The sequence below is a fragment of the Hypanus sabinus genome, chromosome 31 (assembly GCF_030144855.1).
Source record: "Hypanus sabinus isolate sHypSab1 chromosome 31, sHypSab1.hap1, whole genome shotgun sequence".
Classification (NCBI taxonomy): Eukaryota; Metazoa; Chordata; class Chondrichthyes; order Myliobatiformes; family Dasyatidae; genus Hypanus; species Hypanus sabinus.
Window position 1 is genome coordinate 15,638,152 of NC_082736.1, and position 24,948 is coordinate 15,663,099.

At 42.4% G+C, this 24,948-nt stretch overlaps 1 long non-coding RNA gene across 1 annotated transcript in view; it reads right to left on the minus strand.

Annotated features, from left to right (window-relative positions):
• Positions 1-24,948, minus strand: part of LOC132383913 (uncharacterized) — a 41,085-nt gene that overhangs the window by 1,044 nt on the left and 15,093 nt on the right. Inside the window, exons 2-4 of the long non-coding RNA XR_009508796.1 lie at positions 24,450-24,558; positions 14,040-14,167; positions 6,386-6,820 (exon numbers count right to left, since the gene is read on the minus strand). This is a non-coding gene — a long non-coding RNA (uncharacterized LOC132383913). The remainder of the gene's footprint in view (positions 1-6,385; positions 6,821-14,039; positions 14,168-24,449; positions 24,559-24,948) is intronic.

Consider the following 24,948-nt stretch of genomic DNA (forward strand, 5'->3'; position numbering starts at 1 on the left):
GCCAGCAATGCCATTGAACCTGAAGAGAATGTGATCGGGCTTTCTCATCGCAGACTGACACTGCGGTATTCTTGTGGTGTGAACGCTACTGGTACCCAGTATGTTATTGTGGGTTTTTACAAATAAAATGACATGAGGCATTTTATGTTTAAGGACAACTATAACAACTCATTTATTGTCCTCCAAACACAGAAGCAAAGCACGGTTAAAAAAAAATCACGTAATGACATCATAATATCTGTCTAGCCTTTCAAAGAAAAATAAATCTCAATGTTGGTGTATGTTAATTCTGCATGTTTCCACCTATTACATTAATCTACACAGACACTCCTTCCCCCCAGTCCTCCCACTGCTCCCCCTCTGTGATCTTTATAGCAGTTGTCCCTTCAATGTCACTTACAGGATGATATGGACGAACACATCAAGATCCCTCAGCGCTCCTAAGGGTGCTGCCATTTACTGTGGAGTTTCCTCCAACATTGGACCAATAAACCTCCTCACACCTGTCCAGATTAAACACTGTCCCCATTTCGCCATCCAGGTTTCCAACTGGTCTGCATCCAGTTCTGTCTGTTTGACAACCTTCCTCACCACCCACAACTGCACCATCATTCACGCCATCAGCGATCTGATCAGCCCATGTGTATTTTAATCTGACCATATAGAGGCCCCATCTCTGATCACTGTGGACACACTGGTTACATATCTACAGTCAAAATCATAAAAAGCATAATAAGTACACAAGTCAATTACATATACTGAATAGATGATTCAAAATATGCAAAAGCAGAAAAACGTTAAATTAAAAAAAGTGAGGTATTGTCCAAAGCTTCAACGTCCATTTAGGAATCAGATGGCAGAGGGGACGAAGCTGTTCCTGAATTGCTGATTGTGTGCCTTCAGGCTTCTGTATCTCCTACTTGACGGTAACAGTGAGAAAAGGGTATGCCCTGGGTACTGGAGGTCTTTAATAATAGATGCTGCCTTTATGAGACACTGCTCCCTAAAGATGTCCTGGGTACTATCAGCAGCTTCTTTCAGTCCTGTGCAGTAGCTCCTCCATACCAGACAGAGATGCAGCCTGTCAGAATACTCCCCGCAGTACAACTATAGAGGTCTTTGACTGTCAACCAAGGTACACTTAGCCTGTGGAACCAAGCGTAATTACTGAAACAACTCATCCACACAGGCCTCTGAATATAAATGAACATTTTGCGAAAGAGAGGGTCAGTTTGATCAGATCTCCTGAGAGGCTCCCTATGTGAGGCGGTGGGCCGCTCTGAGTTTGGTTTGTGCCAGGGAGAAAAGGGAGGGGCTGGGTGGATCGAGTTCTTCAGCACCATAGTACCAGTCACTTATTTACAAATTCCTGTGTCTATCTAAGATTTCCCTAAATAACCCTGTGCTCTCTGCCTCTGCCACCACCCCTGACAGAGCATTCAAGTCCCCATCTCTGTTTTCTTCACTTTCTTCCTCTGACCTTAAACACATGACTTCTAGTAAAAGGCATTTCACTCCTGTGAAAAATATTACTGGCTGTCTACACCAACTATGACAAGCAGATTTTTACAATCTCCTATAAAATTTCTCCTGAGCCAAGGCCATCAGATGAAAAGCTTCCAGCATGTCCAGCTTCTCCTCACCACACACCTCCTCCAGACATCCTGGTAAACCCCCTCTTCCCCTGCTCCAGAACCTCCACATGCTTCCCATAATGAGGTGACCAGAACTGAACACTATACTCTCACTGTGGCCTAACCAGCATTTTGTAAATCTGTAACATTATATCCTGGTGCTTGCACTCAATGCCTTGTCTGATGAAGGCAAACATGCTAAACACTGACTTTACCTCCCTGTCAACCTGTGCTCCCAGTCAACCTCAACATCCTTCGCTTTGTCAATACTATTCACCTTCCTACCATTAAATGTGTACCCACCCTTAATGTTGGATCTCCCAAAGTGCACCCCTGGGTATCCTTTTCACAACGAATGTACAGAATGCAATGGGATTATCTTTAATCCTACTCGCCAGAGATTTTTCATCACTGTTTCTGGCTCTCCAAATGTTCTTTAGTTCCCTTCTGTTTTTTTTTTAATATAGTCCTCAAACACCCTGATTGATACCAGCTTCCTAAGCCTTACATATGCTTCTCACTCTTCATTGACAAAATTTACTTTTCTCATCATCCAGGATTCTTGAACCTTGCCATTCTCGACCCTCCCTCTTACTGGAACAAACTGGCCCTGAAACACTGTGCAGCTGATCTTTAAACAAACTCAAGTCAGATGTGTATTTGTCACAAAATCAACCCTTACAGTGTTAAGCATCAAACTTAGCTTCAATCTCTCCACTCAGTGTCTGGTGTAATGATTCACATGCACCTATCAATCTCATTTTAACCCTCCCAGGTAGCAGCAATGAACCTCATGATACTGACCCCCCTCCAGTAAAGGTGCAAACCATCCCCTTTGTAAATGTCACCTCTGAACCTGAAGAGGTTCCAATGTTCTGGAATCCTGAAACCCTGTCCCTGCACCAGCTCCTCAGCCACATATTCATCTGCTCTGACTTTCTGTCCCTAACACCACTACCACATGGCACTGGGAGTAACCTGGCGATTACAACCTTTCAGGTCATGCCCATCGACTTCTTCCTTTAACTCTCTATATTCACCGTGCAAGCTCATCCCTTTTCTACCTGTCCATTGGTACCGACGTGAACCACCGCCTCTGGCTGAATGAACATTGCTCAGCAGCTGCCCGGAGACGTCTCTAACACTCAGCGAAAGTATTTACAAAACTTTCTGAAACCAACTGAAAAATTCATTGAGAGAATAAAGATGAAATACGGCAGTAAGCTAGCCATTACTATTAAAGAGGATACCAAAGGTATCTTCAGATACACAAAGTGTAAAAGAGAGGCAAAAGTAGATGATGCTGGAGATTAGTAATGGGGTACAGGGAAGAGGCAGAGAAGCTGAATAAGTATTGTGCATGAATCTTCACTGTGGAAGACACTGGCAGTCTGCTGGAAATTCAGGAGAATCAGGGGGCAGAAATGAGTGAATTTGCCTTTATTAGGGAAAAGCTGCTTCAGAAACTGAAAGATCTGAAGGCAGATAATCAGTTGGACCAGATTTTCTACACCAGTGCTATGAAAGAGGTGACTGAAGAGAATGCGGCAGACTCTCTCGTTTATAGCTTTATATCTCACTCACTTTCTTTTTTTCATACATCTTTATTGTTTTCCTTTACAATAGGTTCATTTTCCCTTCCCCACCGAAATGTCTCTGTGTGCAGTCACTGTCTGCCGCTCCTCCTGTGATTGACAACTACATTGCTCCTCCTCCCGGGCTGCAACCAGGACGTTACGTTGGCAAGGCAGTCACACACAGTCTGTGTGAATCGTTTCCTCGGCAACTGGCGCAGGACCGTGGTAAGGCCCCGCGGAGGTGTGAGGGGGGAGGGGGATCACCTTGGGCCCGGGGGTCTGTGCTTGTTCAACCTCGCCTTATAACTGAAACTGTCCTTGCTGTGATGTGCCGACCAGCTCTGATCACAAGATTTTAAAATGTTTTTAATGTGTCTGCCACAATCACTGGCAGTTTATTCAAAATACACACCACCCTCCGTCCATTATGTCTGATCTGAAATACCTGCCTTCTTGTTTTTACCAGCCATTTCCTGTGAAAAAGACCATGTGTTTTTACCCTGTCTGTGCTCCTCATGATCTACACACCTCTACTAGGATCACCTCTGAATTTGCTATGCTCCAGGGAATAAAATACGAGTCTATAAAACCTCTCCTTGTAACTCAAGACACCCCAGGCCTAAGCAAACATCTGGTATTTTTTTTCTCTCTGCACTCTTTCTAGTTTAAGAACATTTTCCTATAATAAGGCAATCAAATCCTCAACAAAGACTTGTATATCTACAACATATCTTCCTAACTCGTATACTCTGTGCCATGACTGAAGAAGGTCAGCAGGTCATCACCATAACTAGCTGAGATGTCACTTTCAGTGAACTATGCATTCACATGGACATTGTTTATATAAATTACTAACAAAAAGGTCCCGGCACCCAGTGGCACACAACTAGACAGAGACCTCCAGTTTGAGGCACAGCCCTCAAACGTCACCTTTGCTTCCTCCCACTGAGTCAATTATGAAACCAATCAATTATCTCCCCTGGAATCCATCTCAGACCTAACCTCCCAGAACAGTGTCAAAGGCCTGGCTAATGTTCATTTAGACAACATCCACAACTAACCTCATCTACGCACTTGTGAAACTCCTCAAAGAGCTGCAAGATAGTTGTTAGAAATGATTTCCCTTGCACAAAACTGTGCTGACTGTCTTGAATCAGACCAAATGTTGGTAGACCCTGTTCCTCAAAACCTCCACCAACAAATTACCCAACACTGATATCAGACTGATGGGCTGGTAGTTTCCTGACTAGTTTCCACTACCCTTTTTAAACAATGGCACCACATTAAAACAAAATACCTTAAGTCATTGGAGCAGGATTAGGTCTTCTGGCTCATCCAGTCTGTCCATCATTCCTGATTTATTATCCATCCCAACCCCATTCTTTGGCCTTCTCCCTATAAACTTTGATGCCCTTAATAAAAATTAAATCTTACTGACCTCTGTTTTAAATAAACCTACTGACTGCCTTCATGGCTGCCTGTGCCAATGAAATGCATCGATTGATCATCTTCCGACTAAAGAAATTACTTATCTCTATTCTAAACGGGCATCTTTGAATTGAGGGTGTAGTCTGGTTCTAGATTCTTCCATTATTGGAAACACTCTCTCATATTAACGCTACCTAGGCCTTTCAACATTCAATGTGTTTCTATACGATAATCCCTCATTCTTCTAGACTCCAGACTCCAGCCCAGATCATCAAAGGATCGTTATATCCTAACTCTTTCAGACTTGGGATCATTCTCGTGAATTTCCCCTGCAGCCTCTGCAATGCCAGCACAGTCTTTCTTAGAAAAGTGACCCAAACCTGCTCATGATACTCCAAATAAGGTCTGACTAAAGCTTCAGCATCAGATGCTTGTTTTTATATTCTAGTTTTCTTGGAATGAATGCAAAAATTGCATTTGCCTTCCTTACTACCATCTAAACATGCACATTAAACTTTAGGGAATCCTGCGCTAGCAGCCGCAAAGTCCCTTTACATATCTGATTTCTGTTATCTCCCTGATTAGATGGAGCCTATGCCTTTATTCCTTCTCCAAGAGTACATGGCCACACACTTCCTTACATTGTATATTGTCTGGCACTTCTTTATCTATTCTCTAAATCAACTCCCTGCTTCCATAGCACTGCCTACCTCTCTTTCTATTTTTGATTCATCAACAGACTTTGCCTAAAAACTGTCAATTCCACATTAGTCGCTCTCCAATCATGTGTAACCTCAACGGGTGCCTGTGATGAAGCAACAATCTCTTCCATGGCCTCTACAGTGTATTCTCTATCTTCTCACTAAGTACAGGAATGTACCTGATAAGGCCCAGTAGATTTAACAACCTTAAAGCATCTTAAGGCCTCCAATATAGATCCCTGCTAATTTGAATGTGGTCTAAGATATCACATCTGATTCATGACATTTCTGTAACTCCATCACTTTCAATCATTTTCTCAATGGCAAAATAACTGTCAGAAATATTCATGGAAAGCCTCTCCCATTTCCACACACTATCCTCATCTCCAAGTGGAACAATTCTGTCTAACTTTCCTTTTCCTCTGAATGTACCAAATCTCAGAGGACTTTGCTCACTTTTCCTTCCAAATTCTGATCTTCTCCTATTGTAGTCTGAACTTTTATGAGAGATCCTATGTCTAATAATATTCTCGAACAATTCCCCCAGTATTGATCCAAGTCTCACCAGTCCATAATTTCCTGGGTTGACTCTGTTGCCTGAGGAACAACATGCCCTGGAATATCAGCATTCCCTTCTCTGATCTCACTATCCTCCAGGACCACATTGATGAATACTGATGTGCAGTACTGGTTTAGACCTTCACCCACTTCAGACGTAAACTCTCTCCTTTGTCTTTGTGTTGTCATACCCTCTGCATAGTGCCCCTTCTCACCAAACTCATTTCCTATCCCTGTTTGACACTTCTGATTCTCTGTTTAACTTCTCTCTTGCTTGCTTCATATTGCCAGAGGCAATCTCCAATTTATACATCTGAAACATTCCTTATCTTTCAGACTGAATTCATCTCTTACCATACCCCTCTGCCAGTCATATGATTATGCAAAGGGAGAGGGAGTTTAAGTGAAGTGAACTGCATTCACTTCACACATTTTGTATGTCATAGTTCCCTGGGAGACGTTTCATTGTACATAGTTAGGCACTTACCAAGATCCAATAAACAGCAGTTAGATCTAAAGAGAGCAGTCATTGTATGAGTGGGCCAGAATTGGAGCGGGGAGTTGCGGCTTCGGCACTTCTGGTAGCTGTTTTTCTTTATTCTTTATTTCTTCTGAATTACACACTTGGAGCAGAAAGGATGCCAGACAAGACACTGCCTAATATCAGCGTCACAAAATTGGCTTGATAGAAGGAGACAGAGGGTGGTCGTGGCAGCTTGTCATTCAGGTTGGAGGCCTCTGACCAGTGACGTTCACAGGGATCGGTTCTGGTACTGTCATTTGTCATCAATGTTAACAGTTTCTCTGACATTGTTGTAAACGTGATCAGTGAGTTTGCAGATGACAGCAATGTTGTTGGCAGAGTGGACAGTGAAGATTCGTTGAGTGCACAATGGGTTTGAGATGACCTGGGGAAGTCGGCCTGTTACAGATTCAAGCAACAATAAATGTATGAGTGAGGCAAGAGTTTTTATAAAAAAATAACACGTTTATTAAACACTGAAAAACAAACCCCCAAAAGTAAACAAACCACTCACATAACCGGAAATCAGCTGCTGTGCGGCAGCTTAAACAGTTCTTAAAGCGACGTTGCAATAACAGTTCTTAAAGCGATGTTGCAAAAGTTCAAAATGCTTACAGTCCATTTAAGGGAGAGACTTTTTAAGATGATTTAAATTCTCCTTCACGTCATGTTATTGCAGTTCCCAGTCGAACCACACTTTTCCCACGAAGAATTTACGAAGGTGAAATGTAATGGCTTAAAGGCACTGACCTTTCCTGTACAAAACTGTTCCCAATCCTTTCTGCTATTCACAGGGATTAACACGGGGACAGTCAATGAATTCCATCCGAATGAGGATCAAACAAGGTCAAATCCATTTCACCGTCGAAATCGACTTTGCTTGATCTTTTAACTCCTGAACTCCAATCTTCACTCTCCACTGATTCTCAACTAGCGGCACTGCTGGCAATGACCTTTTAAACTTTAGGCATTAAATAAAACTCCACCTTTCAACCACACTGCATCATAATATTAGATCACGCAGTGGTATGAAGTCAACATTGCAAATCCAGCCACGAACTGCCCCTCCTCACAGGGAGGGGTCCTCCTTTTATACCCTGTAAAAAAAAACTGTCACATGACATCTACCAGCTGGAAAATTACATCACTCCACCATCACAAGACCATTAACTCAACTCCAGTACAGCTTCAACACCTGTCACATGACAAGTACACCACTGTCATGTGTCATGGGTACGTAACACTTCCCTCTTAAAAAAAAAAATTTTTGGTCTGACAAGAACAAAAGTTTTAACAATTATTTACAAAAACAAATGTATAAATTTTATAACATACATCATATACAATACAGTATCATATAACATCTTACAACTCACAATACAGTAGGAGCGTTACAATTGTAAAAAAAAAACCCACTCCCTAAAAAGAATTACATAGTACATTCAACATCGAGATAGACAATCAGCAACCACATTATCTTTACCTTTAATATGAGTTATCACAATATTGTACTCTTGTAACATCAAACTCCAATTTAATAATATTCTGTTTTTGTTTTTCATCTTACTCAGAAAAACTAACGGATTATGATCAGTGTAAACAATAAGTGGTTTTTGAGTTGTACCAACAAATACCTCAAAATATTCTAAAGCTAAATCAAGAGATAACAATTCCTTCTCTATTGTCGAATAGTTTCTTTGATGCTTATTAAATTTCTTAGAAAAGTAAGCTACTGGATGATCAACCTCATCACCCTCATTCCTTTGCATTAATACGGCTCCTGCAGCCTCATCACTGTCATCTACAGCTAATGAAAAAGGTTTTTCAAAGTCAGGTGCCTGAGCACAGGTTGTTGACATATCATTGTTTTCAATTTTTCAAATGCTTCTTGACAAGGCACTGTCCACACAAACTTCACATTCTTCCGCAAAATGTTAGTTAATGGAAGGGCAACATTAGCAAAATTCTTACAAAATTTTCGATAATATCCTATCATTCCAAAGAATCCTCTGAGAGGTTTTTTCCCTGTTGGAGTGGGAATCTCTAAAATTGCCCGAACTTTTGCCTGAACAGGAGCTACCTTACCTTGACCCACAACATAACCAAGTCACGGTGGCATGTCCAAATCCACTCTTAGCTAAATTAATAGTTAAGTTAGCTTTTGAAAGCCCTTCAAACAATTTCTCCACCGCAATAATGTGTGCTTCACAAGTATCATTTCCTGTCACTAAATCATCAATATAAGCATCAGTATCTTTCAATCCCTGAATCACAGAGTTAATCATCCTCTGGAAAGTACCTGGGGCATTCTTCATCCCAAATGGAAGAACATTATATTCATATAGCCCAGATGGAGTTACAAATGCAGAAATCTCTCTACCTCTGTCCGTTAATGGAACACACCAATACCCTTTCAATAAATCAATCTTTGTAAGGAACTTTGCTTTTCCAACTTTATCTACACAATCATCTACTCTAGGAATTGGATTTGCATCTGATTTTGTTACAGCATTCACCTTCATATAGTCCATACAAAACCTAATACTACCATCTGGTTTTGGCACAATAACACAGGGTGAACTCCAATTTGAGTTAGAAGGTTTAATAATATTATTCTCTAACATATTTCTTTCTCATCAAGAAATTTCTCATGAGAATTTCTTTCTCATCAAGATCACATCTTTCTATGTTCATCCTGTATGGGTGTTGTTTAATAGGTTTGGCATCTCCAACATCTACATCATGTGAAGCTATAGTAGTCCTTCTCAGAACGTCTGGAAACAAACCCTTGCATTTAAAAATTAATTCCTTCATCTGCTGTTTCTGCTCTAGCTGTGAATGTGCTAGTTTCTCATCAATATTTTCCAGAATGGTTGAATTTGGGAACCTAGCAGCAACAATGTTGGATTTAGAATGAAATTCAGATGAATCATCTATCATATTCCTAGTTAAATCAAACTCATTATCACTAACCATAACAGTCACAGTATCAGATTGTTTCTAAAAATATGGTTTTATCATATTTATATGGTAAAGTTGTGTTGACCTTCTACGATCTGGAGTTTTTATCACGTAATCCACATCATTGACTTTAGACACAATTTCATAAGGACCATGAAATCTAGCTTGTAAAGGATTCATTTGCACTGGGAAAAGAACCAACACCTTATCTCCAGGCATAAACATCCTCATCCTAGCTTCTTTATCATACCAAGTTTTCATTTTCTCCTGAGCCAATTTTAAATTTTCCATGGCTAAGCGACAAGCTTTATGTAACCTGTCCTTAAATTTCAAAACATAGTCCAACAAATTAGTGCGTATTTCCTTACTAATCCACTTCCTCATCAACAGTCCTTTTTCCAAGTAATATCCTACTGGCACCTTCTCAATTTCACTATCTAATACAGCTTGTTCTCTTAATTTTATAATCTCAGGGTCTCTATTCTGCTCTGCTATCATTTCCTTCCAAGACAGAGATAAATCTTCATAGCCAGACTTACTCCAAGAATCTTGTTCAAACAACAAAGGTAAGAAAGTCTCCGACACATCCTCAAAACTCGAATCCTCAGTTGAACAGTCATGATTAACAACCTCATTCTGTGCATCAATCTTTTTAGCCATAGCTCTAATCACAACACAGGAAGAATCTGTGTTAAGATTCATCTCTGGCTCCTCTGACTCCATTGTCAAATGCACTTCAGGAAAAACTTGTCCACCTGCCAAGTCATTACCTATCAATAAAGAAATATCCTTCACAGGTAAGCTATGCTGTAATTGTACTTTAACAAATCCTGTAACAGACCCTGACTTTAAATTTATTTTATGCAAATGTACAGGCATGAAATCACTCCCAACACCTCATATATAATTTACCTCACCAGAATCAGACTCTTCATTAAACTTCAATACACTGTCTAACATCAGTGGTTGAGAAGCTCCAGTATCCCTAAGGATTTTTATTGGCACCAGAGTAGATCCTTCTTTCAAGGATACAAACCCTTCAGTTATAAAATGATCATATCCCTTTCTAACTTGGTCAGACTAACAAAACCTCATTTGTGTTTATCAAACCCTGTCATTTTACAGGTGCTTCAGTATGTTGCACACAAGCATCTTGAACTGCTTCCTTCTCTTTCTTTTTCAATCTGAAACAGTCAGCTATTACATGGCCAGGTTTCTTACAATAGTTACAAATAAGACCAAACTGTCTTTCCTTCACAGATTTTCCTTCCTCCTTACCTTTCTCATTAACTTTTGATTTAATTTCTGATTTACCTTGAGTCTCCATGTTATTTTTCCTCTTAAAAATTCTGCGCTGAGGAAATTTATTCTTATGGATTATAACATACTCATCAACTAATCTAGCACAGTCCTGCAATGTATCAGTATCCCTCTCATTTAAGTAGGTCCCTAATTCAAAAGGGATGCTTCTTTTAAATTCCTCCATTAAAATCAGCTCTTTCAATGTATCATAGTCCCCATTTACATTTTTAGAAGAAACCCATCTCTCAAAACACACAACTTTATCATAGGCAAATTCCACATAAGTTTTTTTCCCACAGACTTCTTCAAACTTCTGAATCTTTCTCTATACACTTTGGGACTAATTCATATGGTTTTAAAATATGCTTTCCACAATATCATAATCAACTGCTAACACAGCAGTTAAGGCTGTATAAACTTGTTGTGCTTTGCCTTTAATGACACTCTGTAACAACAGTGACCATTTATCTTTCGGCCACTCTGAAATCTGAGCAATTGTTTCAAAATGTTGGAAATATCTTTCCACTTCTGTTTCACTAAATGGAGGGACCAATTTAATTTCTTGACAAGCAACAAACAGTTTTCTAGACCCAGAAGACAGATTCCTAGATTTTAATTCCGTCATCGCTTTTTCAAATTCCCTTTTATTCTGAGCAGCTTCTAACCTACAATGCTTCAATTCTGCTTTATTTTGTTCCAACTTCATTTGTTCGATTTGCAACTGCATCTCTATATTTCTTATTGGAAACAACTCTAAAATCGATTCATCAACATCACCCGAATCCACATAGTGTGAAGCGATTTTTCTCTGTATTAGAACCTTTGATGTAGTCTTCAAAATATCTTTAAGTTGCAATCTAGAACCTATCTCAGACACCTCAGTTTTTTTTCGCCTTTGCTAACAACTCCACGTCTGGCGAAGCCAGAAACCCATCAATATTCATTGTTGCCGAATACCACTCACAAGCAAACACCAATTCAAAATTTAACAAGCATTTAAACTCAAATGATCCATTCCGGAAGCAGCCCCCATATTTATGTTACGGATTCAAGCAACAATAAATGTATGACTGAGTCAAGGGTTTTTATAACAAATAACACGTTTATTAAACACTGAAAAACAAACCCCCAAAAGTAAACAAACCACTCACATAACCGGAAATCAGCTGCTGTGCAGCAGCTTAAACAGTTCTTGAAGCGATGTTGCAATAACAGTTCTTAAAGCGATGTTGCAAAAGTTCAAAATGCTTACAGTCCATTTAAAGGAGAGACTTTTTAAGACGATTTAAATTCTCCTTCATGTCGTGTTGTAGTTCCCAGTCGAACCACACTTTTCCCACGAAGAATTTATGAAGGTGAAATGAAACGGCTTAAAGGCACTGAACTTTTCTTTACAAAACTGTTCCCAATCCTTTCTGCTATTCACAGGGATTAACACGGGGACAGTCAACGAATTCCTTCCGAATGAGGATCAAACAAGGTCGAATCCATTTCACCATTGAAATCGGCTTTCCTTGATCTTTTAACTCCCGAACAATCTTCACTCTTCACTGATTCTCAACTAGCAGTATTATAACGAAACTGCTGGCAATGACCTTTTAAACTTTAGGCATTAAATAAAACTCCATCTTTAAACCACACTGCGTCATAATATTAGATCACACAGTGGCATGAAATCAACATGGCAAATCCTGCCACGAACTGCCCCTCCTCACAGGGAGGGGTCCTCCTTTTATACCCTGTAAAAAAAACCTGTTACATGACCTCTACTGGCTGGAAAATGAGGTAATGGTCTTGTGATGGTGGAGTGACGTCATGTCCAGTTTAGCTTCAACACCTGTCACATGGCAAGTACACCACTGTCACGTGTCACGGGTACGTAACAGGCCAGAGAATGGCAGCTGGATTGTGGACAAGAATGTGGACAAGTGTGAGCTCTTGCATTTTGAGAAGTCCAACCAGGGAAGGAGCTGCACAGTAAATTTTTGTTCCTTGGAGAGTATTGCAGAGTGTCCATGGAATACAGAAACATCATTCACTGAAAGTGAAACACAGGTAGTCAGGACAGTGAAGATGATGTTTGGCCTATTTGTCTTCATTGGTCAGGGAACTGAGTACAGGATTTGGGATGTCATAAGACAACTGTAATCGTCAAAGTGAGATTGCACTGTATTGTGCACAGTTCTAGTCACCCAGCTACAGGAAGGATGTCATGAAGCTGGAAAGTGTGGAGGGAGGTTTGATGAGGGTGTTACTGATACTGGAGGATTTGAATTATTAGCAGAAGTTTGGACAGACTGGGACTCTCTTTCTCACCCGACAGATTAAGGAGCTGACCGGTGACCATCCAAAGCTTTACAAAATCAGTACGCGATCACTGTTTGTGTCAGGGTAGGGAAGTTGTTTAAGGTGTAAGGGAAACATTTAAGGGCTACCTGAGAGGTGGGGGGATGTTGTATGTTTGATTAAGGACACCAGCACTACAGTATCAAGTGAGGGGTTTGATGAGGTTTTCTAAGTAAAGGATTTAAATAAAATGATGAATGGTGATTCTGATGTAGATAGATAGATAGATAGATAGATAGATAGATAGATAGATAGATAGATAGATAGATAGATAGATAGATAGATAGATAGATAGATAGATAGATAGATAGATAGATAGATAGATAGATAGATAGATAGATAGATAGATAGATAGATAGATAGATAGATAGATAGATAGATAGATAGATAGATAGATAGATAGATAGATAGATAGATAGATAGATAGATAGATAGATAGATAGATAGATAGATAGATAGATAGATAGATACTTTATTCATCCCAAGGGGAAATTCAACATTTTTCTAGTGTCCCATACACTTATTGTAGCAAAACTAATTACATACAGTATTTAACTCAGTATAAATATGATATGCATCTAAAATCACCCTCCCAAAAAGCATTAATAAATAGCTTTTAAAAAGTTCTTAAATAGTTCACTAAAGTGCATTGAGTGGTAACTTAAGCTCAGTCCTAACCCCGGCACTTTAACATGTCTTGCCCCTGTTGGTTGAATTTTAGAGCCGAATAGCGTTGGGGAGTAATGATCTCTTCATCCTGTCTGAGGAGCATTGCATTGACAGCAACCTGCCTCTGAAGCTGCTTCTCTGTCTCTGGATGGTGCTGTGCAGAGGATGTTCAGGGTTTTCCATGATTGACCGTAGCCTACTCAGCGCCCTATTACACTGCTCGCCTCCCAATAGGCTGAGATATTGTGGAGCAGACATGTTGGTAAATCACACAGAGGTGTAATGGGAACAGGCTTACAGCAGTCAGGCATTTTGACTTCCCCAGCATTAACCAGATTACCTTTGTATGAAAAGCTTCAATTTCCAGGAGTAATTTGGCAGATGCAGGATCAGTTCATCCCTCAGCAGAAACTATATTCGAAAGGGAGAATGAGGCAACCATCACCAACAATGGAAGACAAAGGCAGCCTAAAAGAACACGAGAGAGCAGAGAATATCACAAAAGTTAGGGGGAAGCTAAAGGATTAGGGAACTTAAAAAGAACAGAAGGTAACTAAAATAGTAACATGGAGAGAACAAATGAATTATTAAAGTAACTGGCCAGTTGTATAAAGGAGGGTACCTAAGAATTTTTGTCAGACATATAAAGAGTAAAAGAGAGGCAAGAATGGATCAGGATTCAGGTTTCCCATTCTCACCTTCAGAATCACATCCCTCCCTGATCCACTTTTACACTGTTTAGTTTATTCTGTATTTCTTATTTAACCAGGCAATCTTGATCATTTAGTGAAGAGGGCCACAGCGTGGCAAATGCATTTCAATACAGATAAATGTGAGACAGTGCACATTGCAAAGTCAAACCAGTGTAGAACTTACACGATGAATGATTGGTCATTGGGGAGTGTATTGGGCCGGAAAGATTTAGGGGTAAATCTCTCAGACACAGTTCATTGAAAGCGGTGTCACTGGTAGACAGGGTCGTGAAGAACGGGGTTTAACATGCTGGTCTTCATTAGTCAGGGGATTGAGTATATCAGTTGGGACATTATGTTACAGTTGTGTAAGTGACTGGAGGCCCCACTTATTGTACAGCTCTTGTCACCGTTTTAGGAAACGGGGTTAAACGGGGGAGAGTGCAGAAAAGTTTTCCAACGATGTTTCCCGGACCTGAGGTTCTCAGTTACACAGAGAGGTTGGTCAGACAATATCATTTTATTTTGACGGCAGTGGTATGCAATGAAAGTGCAGATGTAAACTTTGTGTCAGCAGAACGCCAAGAGATTCTGGGAATCGTGAACAACGCGGACAAAATGCTGGAGGAACCCAGCAAGCCAGGCAGCATCTCCCACCAGAGTCCTGATGAAGGGTCTCAGCCCAAAATGTCGACTGTTTATTCCCACCATTGATGCTGCCTGAGTTGCTGATTTCCGCCAGCATTGAGTGTGTATTGTGTCAGAGAGAGTAAGTTAAAGGAGCAGCGGCTTAGACCAGTGTCACTGTGTTTGTGGGTCTGAACACATCGTAGGATTTCTCAGCGTCTCCTGTCAAAAATGAAAAGATTTTTCTGTAACGGAAGTGCCCCACTCTCCAGCTCAGTCCCGAAGAGGAAATTAACCACAAAATTTTAATTAGTTTAAATAATTCAGCCACAAAGCAGAGACCAGGTCAACTATCGGGAGAGAGAACGCGGGCAATGCAGTAATGAAACGGGTTAAAACAGAAAGCGCTGCCTTTAATCCTAACTACTCTTTCTTTCCAGCAAACATACCGGCCTCAGTGACGGACAGGGACTAGTCCGAGTGTCCGCAGTGTCCGATTTGAATTGGAATCGGCGAGTTTTTGAGGAGAGAGAAACACAGAAAAATGAAGCTGCCGGGAGCTGAAAGCAGGATGTCTCCGCCGCGTCCGCTCGCTACATTTAAATTGCTCTGTGCCGCAACCTTTCGCTTCATTTCTCATTCAGTTCTGATTGTGAGAAGGATTTATCAGAGTCGCCGACATGACCGAGACAGCACCCGCCGAAATGGCTCCACCAGCCGCACCCGCCGCCGCAAAGAAGACTCCCAAGAAGAAAGCGGCTGCCCGGAGCAAACCAACCGGTCCCACGCTGGGCGAACAGATCGATAAGATCGTGGTGGGTTGTCGCGATAGGAAGTGTATGTCCGGTGCAGCCATCATGAAGGCTCTGGCCGGCAGCGGTGTTGATGAGGTGAAACGTCGCCCCCAGATCAAGATGAGCATCAAGAGGAAAGTGGAAAGCGACTCCTTGGTTCAGATGAAAGGCTCTGGTCTTATGGGATCCTTTAAATCCAGTAAAGGGAAAAGTGCCGTGAAGGTGGTGAAGAAAGCGAAGAAGCCATCGGCTAAGAAATCTGCAATCAAGAAATCTCCCAGCAAGAAGCCTGGCACCAAGAAACCAGCGGCTAAGAAAGCGGCGCCGAAGCCCAAGAGCCCCAATAAAGCCGCAGCCCCGAAGACGAAGGCGGCCAAGAAGCCGAAGTCGAAATCCGCGCTCAAGAAGACAGCAGTCAAAAAGTGAATTGAGATTACACCTTAGGCATATTGGTGACTCGCTTGGCGTGGATGGAGCACAGGTTAGTATCCTCAAAGAGCCCGACCAGTTAAGCCTCACTTGCCTCCTGCAGGGCCATGACGGCAGAGCTCTGGAAACGCAGATCGGTTTTGAAGTCCTGAGCTATCTCCCGTACCAGGCGCTGGAAGAGAAGTTTGCGGATGAGCAGCTCGGTGGATTTCTGGTAGCGCCGGATCTCCCTCAGAGCCACGGTGCCGGGCCGGTAGTGATCAGGCTTCTTCACTCCGCCGGTGGCAGGAGTGCTCTTCCGCGCCGCTTTGGTTGCCAACTGTTTGCGAGAAGCTTTACCACCAGTCGATTTGCTTGTGCTTTGCAGTCTGCTTGGTGCGGGCCATTCTGCTTTGGGAGTGAGAACACAGGCTGAAATACACAAACAAGACAGACAAAACGGGTTCCAGCACAGGCTTTTATACCGCTGGGAAGGGACTTATGATTAGCTGAACACCAGCTGTCTATTAAAGGATCTACTTGCAGCAGTTGGTTTATTAATTTCAAGCAGGCTGGCAGCAAAGAACAATTTAGGACAAAATGGGAAACTGTTACCTGGCAGTCGGACTTCATCCAATCGGAATGCACTGGGATTGGTGCCTGATGGATTTCAAATCGCCCGCCAATTTCAGCGCGCCCAGCAATGGTGCTTGATAAATTCTTATTATTTACAATTAATTCTATCACCGATCATACATTTTCAGTTTCATTTAATATCTAAATCCCTCAGTTAAGATTTGAATGCATAATTACGGAATCGTTTCTCTAAACGAGGGAACTAATTTCTGTCCCACACGGACAGGAAGATTAAGATCAATATAAATGCATTCAGCATTTACGGTAATCAGCAACTGTAAAGACAGAATTGCAGCTACATTTCAAGCGGCACAGATTAATCGATTTCAAATGGCATCCGATGAATACAGTAGATCGATTAAAAAAAATTAAAAGTTGGTGGACACGGCTCTCGCTGTGTGGCTCTTCGAAGAGCCTTTGTGTTCTCGGGAGGAAGTGGGAGATTTTCAGCCGCCGAAGCCATAGAGAGTGCGGCCCTGGCGTTTCAGAGCGTACACCACATCCACGGCAGTGACCGTCTTGCGCTTGGCGTGTTCAGTGTAGGTGACCGCATCCCGGATCACATTCTCCAGGAAAACCGTCAGCACCCCGCTGGTCTTCTCGTAGATCAGACCCGAGATCCGCTTGACGCCGCCACGGCGAGCCAGACGCCGGATGGCCGGTTTGGTGATGCCCTGGATGTTATCACGGAGCACTTTACGGTGCCGCTTGGCTCCTCCTTTGCCCAGTCCTTTGCCTCCTTTCCCTCTGCCAGATATGAAACTGCTTCACTCAGGTCGCTACTCAGTGACAAACCAAATACTGCTGTTTCCTTTTATACACAGCGCCCCGACCTGCCCAAAAAACGCGCAGAGAGACAGAGGCAGGGAGGGGAGGAGACAGAGTCAGAGTGACGGACAGAGCCGAGAGCGGCCTCTCATCGTCCAGCTCCGCCTTCACTTTACCACACCCGCCAATACCCAAGGACCTCGGTCTGTCCCTCCCCGGCCCCATGACCAGTGCGAGCGTCCTCACACACAGCAGTTGGTGGGGGAGGGTGCAGTCACTTCACGCTGGAAATGAAAGTCCGGTCACGTAAAGGAACAGCATACATAGGCAGAGAAAAGGATATATATATACCGCGCTTCTGGTGTCTTCTAAGGCCCAGGTAAAGTGGTGGCTGCGGAGCTGGTGCGAGGTGGGTGGGGGCTTCACATACATGGATCATTGGGGTCCCGAAAGAAAGGTGAGACGGGTCCGAGGAGGAGAGGAGCCAATATGTTAATGGAGATCTTTCTTGGTGCTACAGCAAAGGGTTTAAATGAGCAGGTATGAGGTCCTACAAAGTGATTTTCGGGAACTAGGTTAAAAAGCAGGACTTCCAGCATTGTAATTACGGAATTGTGGGTCAAACCTTGTGCTGGTGTGGTGAGAAAATGATATTTCGTGCAGTTTAATATTGTTGCTGAGGAACTGATGTAGGAGGGAGGTCTTCAGATTCAGGGATCAATGGGCTCCCTTCCAGGCAGGTGGGAGACCGGGACAAACAAGGCCATTTCCATCTGAACCGGAGGGGAACCAACATCCTCACCAGGAGGTTTGATGGTGTCATTTGGCAGAGTTTGAACTGGAGTAGCAAGTGGGAGAATGCATGTATGACAAGACAGTCTGAAAAGAACGAGAGCCAATGTCAGGCTAATAAACATGCTGGGACTGATGGGCTGAAATGAGTTTATTTCAACATTAGGAGTATTCTGTTATCGGACAGACAGGGCTGGCAGCTCAACGCTCCTGCATTTCATTGTTTTACATGTGAGTGGGGTTTAACAGGAATAGAGGTTACCCCACTGGGAATGTCACAACAAACTGGAAGGCTCATTTACAGAGGCAATCTGCAGTTACACTGATAGGATTATCATACTGGACCCAATGACCAGTGCGGGGACTTTATCTTCCCTAGAATTGATTGGAACTTGTTTACTACTAAGATGCACAAGATTTCTTCAGCGAATCTCAAGAGTGTTTGAAACATTATGTACAGACTCCAACGAGAGGAGAGAACAGGAGGAATTAGTTTTGGGAAATGAGCCAGGCCAGCTGACAGCTAAGAGTCAGTGAATATTCTGGGATCTTATTTTTTTTCCATAGTGATGAGGAAGAATAAAATCTGAATTGCAGGAGGGCAGGTTAGTACGGAGTAAGACAGAAACCACGGGGCATTGATTGGGAGCAGCCACTGTCAGACAAGTCCACATCTGACATGTGGGTGTTGTTTAAAGACCAGCAGCTCAGAGTTCAGGATCAGCATGTTCCTGTAAGGAGTAAGGACAATGATGGTAAGGCAAGGAAAGTTTGGATGAATGGAGAGATCCTAAATTTAGTCAGAAGGATATGGAAGGTTTATGAAACTAAAATCAGACTGGGTGTCTTTGAAATATAAAGATAGCGGAGAAATGCTAAAGCAGGTGATAGGAGAGGCCAAATGGGGCCACAAACTGTCCTTGCAATGTAGGACCAAAGATAATCCCAAGGCCTTTTGATTTCTGTTAATAAAACAAGGCTAACTAGAGAATGGAAAGGTCAACTCAAGATTAAAGGAGAAATGATGAGGTTGAAGTCAGACCAAGTGGCTGAGGTACTAAATGAGTATGTTGTGTCAATATTTACTGAGGAGAAGGAACTGAATGTGAATGAAAACAGAGTGGAACATGCTAATATGCAGAGATGTGTTGAGATTAAGGAGGAGGTTGTGCTGGGACGTCTGAAAAGCAGTAAGATGGGTAAGACTCCAGGAGCCCTACAATAGTGAAAGAAGCAAGTCAGCAGATTGCTGGCAATTTGACAAGGACCAGTGTGTCCTTGATCACAACATGTGAGGTCCACAGGACTTGAGTGTTGCAAATGTTACAGTTTTGATCAAGAAGGGAAATAACAAGAATCCAGGAATCTATCGGCAAGGCAGCCTCACTTCAGTGGCAGAGAACCTACTGAGGAGGATATTGAGGTACAGGATTTATGCACAGTTAGAAAGGCATGGCCTGCTTAGGGACAATCAGCATGGTTTTGCGTGGGCAGATCACGCTTGACAAAATTGATCATGGTTTCAGAAGTGGTGATATAGACTCTAAGATATAGGATCAGAATTAGGCCCGTCAAATCTGCTCTGTCATTTCATCACGGCTAATCCATTTTCCCTCCAAGCCCCAGTCTCTTGCCTTCTCCCTATAACCCTTCATGATCTGATCAATCAAGAATCTACCAACCTCTGCCTTAAATACACATAATGTCTTGGCTCCACAGCTGCCCGAGGCAACAAATTCCACAGATTCACCACTCTCTAGCTAAAGAAATTCCTCATCTGCACATTCTACAAGGATGATGCTCTATTCTGAGGCTGCATCCCTGGTCTTAGACACTCCCATCCTCTGCACATCCACTTTATCAAGGCCTTTCACCATTCAATAGGTTTCAATTAGGTCAGCCCTCATTGTCCTAAATTCCAGTGAGTACAGGCCCAGAGCAATCAAACGCTCTTCATATGCCAAGCTGTTTCATCCTGGAGACAATTTTGAGAATCTCCTTTGAAACATATCCAGTTTCAGCTCATCCTTCCAAAGACAAAGGGCCCACAAATGCTCACAATACTCCAGTGAGACCTCACCAGTACTTTATAAAGTCTCAATATTGTTATGATTGGTGCAGATATTGTGGACTGAAGGACGGGTTGCCATCTGTTCCATATTGTGTACTGACGAATATGTTTGATGTACCAGCTATTGCAGGGACATGGTTACAGAGACGTGGACTGGGAATTTGACATTCCTGCATGTTTAATGTTCCACACGGAATCGGCAAAATGGAAAGGAGCAGGGTGGATTTGTTCATAACGTGCTGGTAAAGGGGTGGATATAGCGCCATCAAAAGTATTCAGTCTCCTTTGGAGGTTTTCATGTTTATTGTTTTGCAACATTGATTCACAGTGGATTTAATTTGGCTTTATTTTCCCACACTGATCAGCAGAATGGACTCTCTGGAGTCAAAGTGAAAAACAGATCTTTACAAAGTGACTAATTATTTGCAAATATAAAACAAAAAACAATTTAATTGCATTGGTATTCACCTCCTTCAAATCAGTAATTAGCTGATGCACCTTTGTCAGTAATTACCGTTGGCTCTGTGTGGATAGGTCTCTATCTGCTTTGCACATCTGGACACTGAAAATTTTCCCCATTCTTCTTTACAAAATTGCTGAAGCTCTGGCAGATTGCATGCCGTTCATGAGCGAACAGATCTTTTCAAGTCCGGTCACAAATTCTCAATTGGATTGAGGCCTGGACTTTGACTTGGCCACTCCAGGACATTAACTTCGATTTTAAGTCATTCCTGTGCAGTTTTGGTTTAATACTTGCAGTCATTCTCCTGCTGGAAAATGAATCTTCTCCTAAGTCACAATTCACTTGCAGACTGAATTAGGTTCTCCTCCAAGATTTCACTCTATTTGGCTGCGTTCATTTTGCCCACTATTATGAGCCTTTCAGGGCCAGTTGGAGTATAATGCAGCCTCCATCATGCTGGGATGGTGTGTTTTTGAAGCTCTGCGGTGCTTGTCTTGTGCCAAGCTTAGTGCTTAATCTGATGGCCAAAGAGATCAATTTTGTTTCATCAGACTATAGAACCTTCTTCCAGTTGACTTCAGAGTCTTCTGGCAAACTCCAGGTGAGATTTCATGAGTTTTTTTCAACAATGGCTTTCTCTTTGCCACTCTCCCAAAAAGCTCTGACAGGTGAAGCATCTGGGCAACAGTTGTTGTATACACAGTCTCTCCCATCTCAGCCATTAAAGACTGTTATTTCTCTGGAGTTAGCATAGGTCTCTTGGTGGCCTCCCTCACTCGTCCCCTTCTTGCACAGTCACTCAGTTTTTGAGGATGGCCTGATTCTGGCAGATTTACAGCTCTGCCATATTCTTTCCATTTCAGGACTTAACTGTACTCCAAGGGATATTCAGTGACTTGAACATTTTCTTGTATCCATCTCCTGAATTGTGTTTTTTCAATTACCTTTTTGCTGAGCTGCTCAGAGTGTTAATTTGTTTTTATTGTTTAGTTTCTCCCAGGATACTGACTACCAACAGTCGTGTATTTTTACTACAATCAATTGAAACACCTTGACCTCCACTTAACTGATAATGTAATTCCTAAAACTACCTGGCTGTACCAGTGATGATTTGGGGGTGAATATTTATACAGTCAATTACTTTGTGTTTTATATCTGTAATTAATTTAAAGCACTTTGTGGAGATTTGTTTTCACTTTGACACAACAGTCCTTTTCTCATGATCAGTAAAACAAATGCCAAATTCAATCCACCGTCATTCAATGTTGTAAAACAATAAAACATGAAATCTTTAAAGCAGCATGAATACTTTTTATAGGTACCTTACATGTAGGGACAGTGATGGTGAAAGGGGAGGGAAAGAAGACACAGGGAGGACTGGTCTCAAGATCCTCAGGTGTTTCTCCCGATGGGATAAAGCACAAAATGGGAAATATCAAAGAGCGATGAGAATGGAAATGTGATTGTCATGAGAGATTTAATCAAAAGCAGATTGGGGTACCACTACATCCAGTACCTTTGCTCTGTGAGCTGCAACAACCACAATCTGCCAGTGGCAACCCATTCTAGTTCCATTTCCCATTCACAGACTGACATATCGGTGCCTTACAGCTGTCTTAACCAGTGGTGGGGTAGTAATGAGGACAAGCTGTCACTTCCTATTAATTGCTGCTTCAAATTGTCTCTGTCAACCAAGTCCAGCTCCGGGCTTTTACATAATGGCTTCGCTACAAAGCCTGACAAACTCTTTCTAGTGACGGGGAGGGTCTAAATGGGTTTACTGGCATCATATAACTAACTGCTATGGGCAGATAGGGCTTTCACCCACGGTTGGCAGCTCATCTAGTGGAAGGAAAATTCTGATCTGAAACCTCTACTGGCTTGTGGCTAGACCCATTCATGGGGAAGGCTTCGGGAGTAAACCCCGAGGAAAAATCCAGAGCTGGATTCCCTGTCAGTCCGATGTTCAATGCAGACTGGCAATCCTGTGATACCATTGGTGTCTGACCCCATCGGTCTCTGCCGTAGCTCTGGATTCAGCAGCAGTGTGGAGAGCAGGAGCCCCTGCATGGGCAACAGCTTGCTTTATGTATCATACTACCCTGGCTTGCAAATTGACTTTCACAGCGAGGGTACAATATCCATGGTCGACCCTGACCCAGCAGAGGGCCATCACTACAAAGTCTGTCCACGGCCTCCTCTACTACTACAATGACGCCAAATACATGTTAGATGAGCAACATTTCATATTCTGACTGTGTAGCCTCCAATTTCGACAGCATGAACATTGATTTCTCCAAATTCTGGAAATCACTACCCTTTATTCACCCCTCTCCCAAACCGCTCCTTTTTTTCTGACTTTTCCCCCATTCTGGTGCCATTTAACCCCTTAACTTCTCCTCACACATCCTCATGACCTGCCCATCAACTCTCTCTGGTTCTCCACCTCCTTTGTGTCATTCCATGGTCTAACGTTCTGTCCTAATGGATTCCTTTCTCTTCCTCTCTTTGCCTTTTCTGCCTGTCACCAAGCTCTTCGCATCATCATCCCTCCACAAACCACACAACCCCACTCACAAATCCTCTGACCCTTCCCCCACCACCTTATTCTGGCTTTAGTCCCTTTCTTTCTAATCCCAATGAAGGTTCTCAGCCCGAAATGTCGACCATTTGCTGAGCTCCTCCAGCATTTTGTTGTCTGTTTGCTTCAGTCTGTGTACTGATTAAACTAATCAAACTGGTACAGTGGAAGAGGAATTTGTGGAGTGGTCAGAGACAGTTTCTTACAGCAGGATCTTACCCAGGAACAGGACATATCAGATATAATCTGTGTAATGAAGTGGGAATACAGAGAGATCTTGTGGTGAAGGATCCCTGAAGAAGTGATCACAATGTGGGAGAACTCCAGACCACAGACTGAGGATGAACACCAGGGTCCAGAACCAATGTCCTCAACCAAATTAAAGGCAATTACAGTGATGTGAAAGTGGAGTTGCCTGAGGCAGTTGGGGTAAATAGGCGCAGGGGCAGATCAGTAACAACCAGTGGCGATGTTTAAGGAGACTGTTCATAACACTCAGTAGACATTGATACCGATCAGACAGAGGGATCAGAGACAGCAAACAACCTTCTGTGGTCAATGGAGTTCAAAGGAAATATTAAATCAAACAGCATATAAACAGGCAAGGGTTGGCGGTAGAAGAGGATCAGGATTTTTCCAGGAACCAGTGATGAGACAAAATCTAAAACTAACAAGGAAAAAGCAGATAAGTTAACTCAATAATTTGCATTAGTGTTCACAATGGGGACACAGCAAACATCCCACAGATATCTAACAGTGAAATTTCAACATTGCGCAATAATGTGTAACAACCACCATCAGGAGGGAGAAACTAATGGGACTAAAAGCAAACATTACCAGGTCACAACGACCTGCACTGGAGGGTTTCACAGGAAGTCTGGAGAGAAAGTAGAGACATTGAAGTCTGTTAAAACTCACTGTTACGGAAAGGTCCCAGTGGAGTTGAAAACCATTGTTGAAGGGTGGAAGATAAAAAGCAGGTGACTGTAGTCCAGTTAACTTCACTTCAGCTACTGGAGTCTATAATCTGTGAAGAAATAACAAGTCATTTAGAAAAGGTTAATGTCATTGAACTAAGCCAAGAAGGTTTACAGTCAGATTCACACAGCACAGAAACGAACTGTACACACTGACCAAACTTCCCATCTCAGCTCGTGGTCAGTAACCCCCTCACCACCACATTATGAACAAGGTTATCCTCCTCTTTGTCCCATTTTCTTGCATTTGACCCATATCCTTCAAAACCTTTATTTCCCATCTACCTGTCAAAGTAACTTTTTAATGTCCTGACGAAGGGTCTCGGCCCAAAACGTTGACAGTGCTTCTCCGACAGATGCTGCCTCGCCTGCTGTGTTCCACCAGCATTTTGTGTGTGTTGTTGTTTGAATTTCTAGCATCTGCAGATTTCCTTGTGCTT